This window comes from Pantherophis guttatus, chromosome 4 (genome assembly GCF_059756535.1).
Source record: "Pantherophis guttatus breed Tessera chromosome 4, ASM5975653v1, whole genome shotgun sequence".
Classification (NCBI taxonomy): Eukaryota; Metazoa; Chordata; class Lepidosauria; order Squamata; family Colubridae; genus Pantherophis; species Pantherophis guttatus.
Genome location: NC_142066.1, coordinates 46,755,059 through 46,767,956, shown reverse-complemented (window position 1 = coordinate 46,767,956; position 12,898 = coordinate 46,755,059).

Below are 12,898 nucleotides of genomic sequence, written 5' to 3'. Positions count from 1 at the left end.
ATAAAATTATTCAGCTCTAAAGGAAAGATCCTTGTTTGGTTACAGATTCTGGCAACAGCATGATGGGAATCACAGCTGAGCTCTCCAGTATTATTTACCATCTGGTTAAGGCATTTAATTTGAATGTAAATTTCATTAGATGTAAGGTCCTATTTTCTGCACCTATTTGTTTTCACTAAATAATCTTTTCTTGTAATTGTTTTTGTTTCTAAATTATTTTAATTTTCTTCTGATCAGAACTGTTGATCATCTACTTGACCAGGATTAGAGATTAGATTTTATATACAATAAATGTAATAAAACCACATAACTGCTATAATGGTTAGAAAACACACTTCCATTTTGTACACAATTGGCAATAAAGTAGCCCCAAGAATGCTTTAAGTTTAATATTCTATTTACTTTGACTCATTATTAACATCATAACCGGATAACCTACCCTTTAGCTATTATTTAATTATTCCATTTGTGCAGGAATGTTCTTTCTATGAAGCAAAATGCAATGGATTTGGGGTACCATTAAAGAACAATAGAATAAGCCAGCTGAGTCCATATGTCAAACCACCAACTTCTCCTGTATAAGTTCTGAACAGGATCTATACAACACAGAAGTACTCTGCTTTCTCCTCCCTTCATTCCAAGATTGTCTGCTTTTTTTGCCTCTTGTTCTATTTGTCCCAGAGGAGCTGAATTGTGTGGTTATATACAACAGCCTGTTATCAGCTAGGCACTGCTGTGGCTTTCTGATAAACCAAAATAAAATACCCAACCCTCTTGAACAAAATCTTGTTAAAGGGCAGCAGGGACAAATGGTTGATCGATTCTGGGACATCCAGTTCTGAATGGCAGATGATGGATGGGAAGAATGTCCTGCATGAGAAGGATGAAAGAGGTCAGTCAGCTGATAGTAGCTGGGAGATTGTCCCTGCTTAGGCAATGTCATTCCCTGTCCGAATCTGGACAGGTGTGCAGATCATTGTATATGCATAGATATTAGTGTAACATAGTTCATGTTTCAGCTCTGGAATCTGTTGCTAAAACAAGCTGCTGGGCTTCAAATCTATACAACAATAAAGGCAAGAAGTGCCTATGAATATACAGAAAGATTTCCCCACCATTTAACCTATTACACAGGGTCTGATTATATAGGACAGATTTAAAGATGAAAGAGTTTACTCATGAATTCTAGAAAATATGTCAGAGTTGAGATGGAAAATTTCTTAGAAACCACATAGTTTTAAAATTCTTCTCCCCACTCCCCCCCATGTCATGAATATGCTTTTCTACATTTATTGCCAATTTTAGACATTCATTGTTCTGGAGGTCCAAAAGGTTGCCCACTTATTTTACATATTTGTTTCTTAAGCTATTCTTTAAACATTGATACTCTTTTAGAAATAGAATGTGCAATAATAATGCATTCCTTGCACTGAACACCAGCTAAGTGAAAGCCCTCCACAATTGCTACCAAATTTAAAAATCTATGATAAAAGGCATGCATATTCGCCAGTCTCTTTAAGCAATCTTCATGTCTGTGCATGTGCAAAATATCTGGAGCTTTCTTATTCTAAGTCATATTATGATTCAGTATTATCCCCGCTGGCTCCCAGCATCTTCTCAGATATTTATACTAGAATATTATGCATGTAAAGCAAATGTTGCTGAAGTGCCAATACAAGACTTTTAAATCTTGCTATAGAAGGTGGATTGGTTAAATATGAGATTTTGCTTTGGAATCCCTACTCTTCAGTATCATCAGTGTAATCACTGTTACAAATGTGACTTCTTAAGCATCTAATTAGCAAAGACTGTAGTTAGAGTTAACATTGGACTTCCATGACAGAGTTAATTATTTGACAATGAATATGGTAGATGGCACTACTTTTAATTTAAATTTAATGTAGTATAATTTTTAAAAATTATCAGCACCTCTTGAATTCATCCTGGTCGCAGGCACCAACATACTTCCTTAAAAAAAAAAAAAAGCCATTTGGCTTCTCTAGATAAACTGCTGAGAATTCCAGATGCTACTGCAGCATAAATTGAAGCTTTGTAATCATTTTTCAAAGAAGCATTTTATGTATAACACAGCATAATAATATATTCTAGTCTGTCTAGTTCACTTCTGCACAATTAGGCACAGGCTCTAATTGTGCAAATGTTTACCACTGGATTGTAGAATAGTAATTTAACATCAAATTATCACTAATCAACCTTAGTGATATCCAGGACTGGCCAGCCACAGTAGCAGCTACATGGCTGGATTTAGACTTTGTGAGACCTTCAAATATGAGAAGTGGTAGAGACTCCATTTGTTAAACGCTAATGAAGAATAGGAGGGCTTACTTTATGGAGCCATTCATATATGAAATTATAATAACTCTATAACAAGTTTAAAAAAAAACTATAAAATTTTGAAAGCCCTCTTCAAATTGGAAGGCTCTAAGATGAAGTTATTTAGTTTATGTCTAACTGTGGCTCTAACCAACCATCTTGTCTGGGGGCCATATAAGAGATTGGGGTTTATATGGCACATATAAACATATATGTGCCATATATTTTCCTTGTGACAAATAATGAAGTAACTATCACCTCTCAATCCATTGTATTGCTTTTTCCTTTTTTGTAATAGTACAAGCAAAGATCATTTAAGTGTCTCTCCCTCATTCTTTGCCATCCTTTTTCACCTCCTTCTTTCCCCAAGCAGAGACAGTTGTTTTAGCAATAAACTGCTAAGACAAAGACAACACAAAATATTTGTGCATATATCTTGCCAATCTTGTACTTATCTTACGCATCAAAGGGGCTGCTTTTTGTAAAAGATGCACTGTACATAGTCATTATATATTATTTTTTTGACTTTCAGTAAAAGAAAAAAAAAGTAAGCATTGATAACAGTTGTAAAACTCCTTTAGGGATTTACACATATGTGTATTGGTGATACACAAGTGCTAGCCAATAGGTGCTTTCCCCTGCTGAATTTACTTTCCCATTCCAGCTGAACTATTGTGAAAATCCACATAACTAATTTTGACAGAATTCTCCCCATGAGAGAAAAACATATGTTTGTCTATAGAACACCAGAAGCACAATCAAATCAACTCCACTCCTTTTAACATTTTACGATTGTCTTTATCCTTGGACAGGCATAAGGAATAGGAAGGGTTTTTTAAAAATTCCTTTTTAAAAAATGGTAAGTTGCTTTTTCTTCCTTTCTGTGCTAACAAGAATGGGAACTGCGCTGCTTTGCTCAGTAAGATAGGCTGCTATACACAGTGCTGGCCCCAGAGGAGAAGAAAACTTCACCTGCTCGGAAGCAATTAAATTACCAATTAAGAGCCTTCCATTTGGTTGAGACCTGCCAAGGAACATGCACTATACTCTAATTGCATTCCTGATAACAATTTCACACAATTAGTTGCCCAAACCCAGGATAGCACAATGGGTTTGGGGTCCCACTGCAATCTGGCCATCTGGGTATTCAATTAAGTGTTCCACTCCTATCTACTTTCCCCCCTCCCTCTATATGGGTGAGTGAAAGGTTCTTTCTTTCTTTCTTTCTTTCTTTCTTTCTTTCTTTCTTTCTTTCTTTCTTTCTTTCTTTCTTTCTTTCTTCCTTCCTTCCTTCCTTCCTCCCTCCCTCCCTCCCTCCTTCCTTCCCCCCCCTCTCTTTCTCAGTTTTGTTTAGAATATTTACCAACTTCTGGTTGCATCCTTTCAAGATTATCAGCAAAGACTATTTTTCCCTAAAGGTTTTTTAAAAGGTATAATTTTTACATGGGATTTATAAGCATGCTAGCTGCTAAATTAGATGATGTCCGAACCTGATTATATTTCAAAATGAGGAAGAGAGCATGTTATTTCACGTTCCTTTGACATACTTGATAGTGATACCAGAACTACAAGCAAACCTGATTGTATTGCACTGGCTTTATGCCATGTCCATCCCTCAAATAGTCTTCTGCAGTCCTCTTTGTACCATAAAAATAACTAATTGTTCCTCTTAATCTGATATTGAATCATGGTGTGCAAATTTTATTATACTTCCCATTCCACCCTGCATTACAAAAAGATGTATTCATGGGACCAGATCAGTCTAGTTTATCGTACTTAGATTCTTGGGAGTTGCAGGTGAGTGGGTTACTTATTATTTATTAATAATCTTCAAAATATTCCCCTCGCTATGGAAGACCACATATTTTAGGACAATATATAGAGTCAGGATGGCATATTACTCTTATGTTGTCATAGTAAGGAATTAGTTATTCAAAGAATCCCTAAGTAGAAATCTCACGTTTCTCTTATGATTTTTCCAATATTCAGACTATGTTTTATCATTTCTCTTTAATCTGATACAAATTCCACTAATATTGTGTCAGTTGTATGGAATCTGGTTGTGCAAGTATCATAAGATCATATTGGATACTCTCAATAAAATTATTTCCTCGCTTATGTCTATATCATTATCTAATTTTTGTAATTTTTTTCTAAATTAAAAGTATTGATTTCATAAACTGGATTTTTTTTCCTTTTAAAATAAGTATCCATTCTTGGCACTTGGGTATATTAGTATATTTACCCAATGTAGTGGTTCTGAACTATACATGGATCTGTTGCATTTTAACTGTCAACTTTATGTGATGGTAATTCATAAACAATGTTTCTATTTTGTTTTTATAAAAGTACTCCAAGCAATCTCATAGTGTTATGCTTTGTACATTTTATACCTGATGAACATTTATTTCTCAAATGGGTAAGTTACAGTACTGAATTAAAAAGAAGGAATGAACCAACTTCACATACAAGGAATTGGCTAAATAGTTTTGGACTGTATACAATAATGGTCTTAAGAATGAAGGCGAATATATGTGTCCCAGGATAGTGTTGCAGGATCCAATCTTAGTTGGTCACCGGAACCAGAGGTTTTGTTTTCCTAGCTTTCAGACTCCAGATGCTGGAGACCGTCCTCAGAGAACTGTTTTTTTTCTCAACAATCTACATCTAAAAAGCTACACACAACAGCCATCATATAAATATTACACATTGAACAGTTCAAAGCACAAAGAAGTTCCCTGAGGATGGGCTCCAGCATGAGTCTGAAGGCTCAGAAGACAAACCTCTGGTCCTGGTAACTGACCAAGATTGGATCCTGCAATAATGGTCTTATCCCCCAATCTTCCCCTTCTATATGGTCACATACATTTCTTGGTTGTAAGAATAGATTTTCCCCATCCACTCTTACATTCTTTCTTCTATGTTCCTAATAGAAAGACATTTAAATAGAAAATATATGAGTTGCTTCCCAAATTAAATATATACAGATTTGTGCGTGTGTATATGTGTGTGTGTGTTAAGCACAATATCTTCCAACTGAAACTCAGGTTATTCATAGTGCTGAAATCAAACTGGTTTTTATAGTCCTGTAAATTCTAAACTTATTTTTAACTTTAAAAATATAGTTTTCCATAACAAAAGGTTCTCATTCCTAAGTAAATGTGTTTTTGAATAAAACATTTTACTTACGAATACAGAACTTATAGAAAGTAATATATTTCAATATAAAATAATGGTACAGATAGTCTCGACTTACAACAGTTCATTTAGTGACTGAAGTTATAACGTCACTGAAAAAGTGACCCATGACTGTTTTTCACACTTACAACCATTACAGCATTCCCATGATCATGTGATTAAAATTCAGATGCCTGTCAACTGACTCATATTTATGACAGTTGCAGTGCCTAGGGGTCATGTGATCATCTTTTGCAACCTTTTGCAACCTTCTGACAAGCAAAGTCAATGGGGAATCCAGGCTCACTTAACAACCATGTTTCTAATTTAACAAATGCTGTGATTTACTTAACAAGAAAGATCGTAAAATGGGGCAAATCTCACATAACAAATGTCTCACTTAGCAACAGAAATTGTGGCAGTAAGTTGAGGACTAAATGTATATATCTCCACCTAACCAATTAAGTATATTTGTAAGATACCAGTAGCTTCTGCCATGTCTATGACAGGCAAAGAGAATAGTTTGGATTAGTTTGCCACTGTTTCCCATGCTAGCTACTTCCTAGATAGTCACCTGTTAGGTATTTTATTCCCAGCTATAGTACTGCACAGATGCACATTTTCTATTTCTGGATTGCAGCACACACATGCACAACATTTTGTAAGCTACAGTTTTGATGGAAGAGAAAAAAAATGTGGCAGCTGTAAAATAATCAAATAAATAGAAATTAAAGAAATTAAAAATATTTCCAACATTTAACAACTGCCAATTATATATATTTATAGTTTCCTGTTAAGAAAAAGTTGCTCATATTTAGCAAAAAAAAGCTCACAGAAATGCCTCTATTGCTACAGTACTTCTGGAACTACAGGAGTCAAATCTCATCACTGTCTCTTCCACCTCCTTCTCATCATGGTTTATTTCCATTGCCTCTCATCTTGCCCCCCTGGTAACATTTACTTTGTCTTTGCTTTCTTAAGCATATACAGTGCAGCTGCTTAAAGATCTCTAAATCTCTCTGTTAAACAATACTTAACTGCTCAACAGATGCCCCAGTGCACCTTGGGACAGCTGCATTGCAAAATACAGTCACAGCCATAAAAGCAATTGAAGTCAACATCACTTTGAAAAGTTTATTGTAATGCATATATTCAGCACCCACCTTCCAAGTATTTTTTTAATTAGATAGGTAAGGACAATTGGTCCTTATAAGATATAAAATTAAAATTGTGTTCAACAAATATTTACAATTAAGGACACATGAATATGCTTAACTCCTTTACTTATGTCATAAAAAGAGTATTTTGTGCGCTCCTCAATGGCTATGTAGATCTACAAAGTGCTGAATACCATGTGCACTGAATTCAACATTATTTAAAACTATAATAATGAAGTTTCCTCTTCTATCTAATAGAATTTGATTTGGAGAGTTGTGGATAACCTTCATGCAATTTTGCCATGAGAATTGAGATACTTTCAGTGGACAGATCCATTAATTATTTTACTGTGTATTTAAAAACTCCAGGTTCATATCCTTAACCCAGGACCAAAATGCAGTCTGGGGATTGAATGGGATGAGAAAAATGTCTAATGTGGCCCATGATGTCCACACTGCTGAATCCTCCACTCAGTCCATGTAATGATAATATTTAGTGATGGTTATATCTTTTTAAGAAAGTACAAGTATGCAAGGATATACAGCGAGTCCTTGACTTGTTTAGTGACTGTGCAAAATTACAGTGGCACTAAAAAATTTGACTTTTGACCATTTTTCACGACCTTTGCAGCATCCCAGTGATATTTATGACTGTTGCTGTGTCTCAAGGTTATGTGATCACCTTTTGCAACCTTTTCACAAGTAAAGTCAGTGGAGAAGCCAGATTCACTTAACAGTAATGGGTTATTAATTTATCAACTGCAATGATCCACTTTACAACTTTGACAAGGAAGGTTATAAAGTAGAGCAAAACTCACTTAACACGTCTCACTTAACAACCAACATTTTGAGCTCAATTGTGGTCGTAAATTGAGGACTACCTTTATATACAAAGGATATGCATATAAAAAGGTCAAGGTTTCCCCTTTCCAGTTGACTCTAAGGGGTGGTGCTCATCTCCGTTTTCCTAGCCAAGGGAGCCAGCATTCCCTGGTTATGTGACTAAGCATGACTATACAGCGAGCTACATGGAATGCTGTTACCTTCCCACCAAAGTGATACCTATTTATTTACTTGTTTTCAGATTGGTACGTTGGCAGGAGGTGGAGCAAGAATGAGAGCTCACCCCTTTGTATGATCCTTGGGTCTCAAACTACCAGCCTTCAAGTCAACAAATAAGTTTTGCATTACATTATAGAGAAAGAAAACTATTTAAAATGATAACTAAAAAATAAGCATGATACCATCTATTTTGGGACTTAGCTGAATCTGCTTTTGGAGTTTGGCCTTTGATATGCCTTCAAGCCAATGGAAATAGGGCACTCCAATTGTACACTTAATCCACATTGAAATACTTCAGTGGGAAATGAAAGAGCACATTGAAACCATCTCAGTTGGCTCTGATAAAGTTATTGGACAAGTCAGGAGAACTATTATTATTACTCTTTTAATTTTCAGGACTGAGTTTTATAAGTTCAATGTAAGTTCAAGAATGAATTTCTAGATTTAATTAATCTATAGGATCATCAAATAAACCTCAAGACCTACATAGAATGCCAATTAATCAGTATCTACCTTGGCTTCATCAAAGCTGGTCAGTACCTAAGGATTCTATGAGCCAGCATGCAAAGTTAAGCCCACCGTGCATCAGGTTATGAATTAACAAAAATCTCTTTAATCAATGTCTCCACAGCAAGAAAATACCTTGATCATATGCATTCCATCTCCTGAGCCATACTTTATCTAAATATATGAGGTTTGCAAGAAAAAAAATAGGATGAATGTATAGTAATGGCAAATGGTTAATTGCAAAAAAATATAAAGTAATATGCAGGTAAAATATAGCAAATGTTGCATGTCCCAACATAATGGTAAACGTGCATGCAAAAGCTGTTGCAAATGGTCTAAATCAGTGGTGTCAAACTCAAGGCCCAGGAGCCAGATCAGTGAAGGATCAGCCCGTGCCAGTGAAAACGGAGCTCAGGAGGGCTGCGGACAGCCCTCCCAAGTTCCATTTTCCCTGGCAGAGGGTTATAGGAGGCCATCACAGGTGAAAACAGAGCTTGGCAGCCCATTTTCTCTGGCAGATTGCTCAGGCCACCACAGGCATCCCCAACATGAGTGATGTTGAACTGGTCATGCCCACCTTGGTAATGCTCACCCCAGCCACCTGAGGTCAAACACAACCTTGATGTGACCCTCAATGAAATTGAGTTTGACACCCCTGGTCTAAATCATAGAGGTATGGTAGGCATTGCATGCCAAAACAACTAGACACAGACTATTTTAAACCCTCATGCCATCACTCTGCTGAACACCTAATTATCACAGTACAGTACTGTCTTATATCTAAGGATATTTATCTATGTAGTATGGCTGTATTACTATTATCTTTCTCATCTTTTATACTACCTTCTCCTCTTGGTACCTTATGATTATATTACTTTATTGTTTATATGTACACTGAGAGATAGTAACAGAATAACAGAGTTGGAAGGGACCTTGGAGGTCTTCTAATCCAACCCCTTGCTCAAGCAGGAGACCCTATACCATTCCAGACAAATGGCTGTCCAGTCTCTTCTTAAAAGTCTCCATTGATGGAGCACCCACAACTTCTGAAGGCAAGCCACTGGTTAATTATTCTTAGGAAATTTCTCCTTAGTTCTAGGTTGCTTCTCTCCTTGATAGTTGTCATCCAATGTTTCTATTCTTGCATTCTATTGTTTTGGAAAGTAGGTTGACTTCCTTTTCTTTGTGGCAGCACCCCAAATATTAGAATACTGCTATGATGTTACCCCAACTTCTTCTCTTCACTACAGTAGATTAGACAAACCTACAACTGTTCTTCATATATTTTCTCCTCCAGCCCTCTAATCATCTTTCTTGCTCTTTTCTGTACTCTTTCCATCTTTTTATAATATGGAGATAGTCTGATTTTTTATCATATGGTGATCAAAACTGGATGCAGTATTCCAAGCCTGGTCTTATTAAGACTTTATAAAGCAGTACTAATACTTCATGTGATCTTGATTCTATCCCTCTGTTAATGAAAGCTAGGATTGCATTGGCTTTTTTGGCTGCTTCAACACACTGCTGGCTCATATTTGATTGATTGTCCACTAGGACTCCAAAACCCCTCTCACCATTACTGCTATTGAGTCAGGTTTCCCCCAGTTTATATGTGTGCTTTTGGTTTTTCTTATCTAAATGTAAGACTTTACTTTTCTTTACATTGAATTTCATTTTGGTAGATAGGGCCCAGTGTTTAAGTCTGTCGAGATCTATCTAGATCTTGAACCTATCTTCTGGAGTGTTGGCTATTCCTGCCAGTTTAGTGTCAGCTGCAAATCTGATGAGTGCCCCTTCTATTCCCTCATCTAAATCATTTATGAAGATGCTGAAGAGTACTGGACCTAAAATAGAACCTTGGGATACTCCACTGCTTCTTTCCTTCTATGTAGATGTAATTCCATTGAGGATTACATGTTGAGTGGGATTTGTCAGCCAGTTACAAATCCATCTTTTTTTCCCACCAGATGGAAATAAATCCATCTGGTGGTGATGCTGCCTATCCTACATTTTTAGCTTAACAAGAAATAGGTTGTGGTCTACTTTGTTGGATGCCTTACTGAAATCCAATGTGTACTGCCGGTATGTGTACTTATATGTGTATAATCTGAACCTTATGTACTAGAGACAAATTCCTTGTATGTGCAATCACAATTAGCCAATAAAGCTGTTCTGTTCTGTTCTGTTCTGTCCTGTCCTGTCCTGTCCTGTCCTATTCTATATCTGCATTTGAAATATTTAAGTGGAGCAAGTATGTGGGAATCTGTATATAATCTGTAAAATTACATATCGAAACCAGTGATAATTTTAGCTCTGTAAACTATATGCTGGAGAAGAAGATCAAATGCAAGTACTTTACCCACACTGATATTAGATAGAAAGAAAATGACAAAATTATGCTCTAGAGATGAAAAGTAACTTGCGGTAAGAAATCCTTTCCATAAGAAATAAATTACCTTTATGAACTGCAGAGATATTACAGAGCAACCAAAGGTAGAGGAATTCAGTCAACATCACATATTTCAAAGGAAAATACAGTTTTCTTGGTAGGGAAAATGGTTAGAAAGAGATGATGAAATGTTGATTTAAAAACAAGGCTATTTTGATATTATCAAATTGGCGAGTAGATGGGATATTCTGCTAGCTGATTAAAAAAAGATATCCAGAATTATGAGGGTAATGTGCCATATTCTGAATTACTCCACATTTCAAAGTGGGAATTAAAGAGTTTGATTTGTCTGCCTCTATCATCCTGATCCCAATATCACCTAGCAAACATTAGAAATGGACTTTTCCTGGGACAGCCTGTTTTTCCTTCCCTACCTCAGAGTTGCTCAGGTAAGCAGCAAGTAGAGATAGCCCTGCTGAACAATAATTGTGCTTTAATTGCTTCTCCTTTCTGCTCAGCTACCATGCTCAATAATAATTTCTCTGCCTCCCTCCGCCCTCCCCCCCAAAATGTGCAGAAGGCTGGCTGAAGATGCTCTGGATAAAGCAACCAGTCCCTTGCCATCCAATTGTTGTCTCAACTATCAATCAAGTGTGGCAGCTCAAAGAAACGTGCAGGGGTGAGATGGGAAGAATAGGGTTCTGCTTGCATAAACAGCTCCAACCCTCTCTCGCTCGTGTTTCCCCTCCCCCCTCTTCACTAGCCAAAAATATATGGCAAGATGGAGCCTGGCCCATTAATCAAGGCAGCTGGTTGAACAGCCTTTCCCAGTGTTAATAAATACATTTCCCTCCTCTTTATTGGATGCTTGTCCTAATTTGTTTCTCCTCTGGATTCTCCCCCCCCCCACCCTCTCCTCTTTCCAAAAGTGAAATCCTTGCCCATTTCTCCCTCGTCACCCCCCAACTCCCAGCAGCCCTTGAGAAAGCAGATGTTAGGCAGCCCAAACAGAGCCAGGCTGAGGCTGGAGCAGCCCAGTAGGCCTTGGTTGCCATGGCGACTGAGGAGACCGCCTGCTGGCTGCCTTGTGCCTTGTCTTGCTGGCTCAGTGATTATCTCCATCTCAGCAGCCCTCGCCATACGGCCTGGGCTATAATCAAATCCCCTCTGTTCATCCCCTCCAGAGAGCCACACACCGATTTCACCGCTTTCTCCGTGCCCCCACGATCAGAATGCAGATACATGAGCAAGCCTTTTATTAGGAGCCTTTATTACTCTGGAGTTTCCATTCGAGTTGGAGTGGAAATGGCGGGAGCAGACAGGGACAAACCGTAGAAGAGCATGCCCATGTGCTTTACTGTGCATAATTTATTTTCATAGGCATCCAGTGTGGACCTGCCTGAGGAAAGAAGGATGAAGAATGAAGACCTTTCTAGAGATGGACAGTGGAAGATCAGCCCCTGTTTCTGTTCTCTGTTAAGTCTTTCAGCCTGATCGTCTTCAGCCATATCAGACCTAAAATCCATTTTTCTCAACGTCAATTCTTTTCTCATGGAGAAAATCTGCCTAGGTGGTTGCTAGGAGTCAAAAATTATTTGATGGCACATAATGAATTAATCAATGCATAATGTATAAGATTAGGAGAGAAAGTCCAACACATCTGGAGGGAGACTCTGGACAGAGGTTGACAGAGGCTTGGTTAGATTTTCCTGTAAAAATCAATTGTTTCTAGGGTTGAAAAGATAAAGTCATTAAAGATCATCAAGAGGAACCCCATGCCAAATGCAAGATGCTCCCTGTTACAGCATCCACACCAAGTGTCCCTTCAGCTTCTGCTAAAAAGTCTATGAGAGTCCACCACCTTTTAGAACCATCTGGTTCACAATTCACACAATTGAGAATTTCTTTCTAATTTTCTGGCAAAATCCTGTTTCTTAGAATTTGAACATGATAGTTCAAGTTCTATTCTCTGGAGTAACAGAAAATAAATTTACTCTATCTTCTACCTAATAGCCCTTCAAGTACTTGAAGATGGCTGATATATTGCCTTTTAATTATCTTTTCTTCACACTAAGCATCCTCATCTCTTTTAGCCACTCCACGGAAGAGTTGGCTCAACTTGTTTCCTCTTTAGCGTTTATTCCCTCCAGGAATAAAAAATGTTTTATTGTGTATTTTTTCCAACCAGATACCATAGTTAACACTAACCTGCCACAACCTGGTATCCAATATTGATTGATTACTTTACAGTATATATCTGTCTTATCTCTCC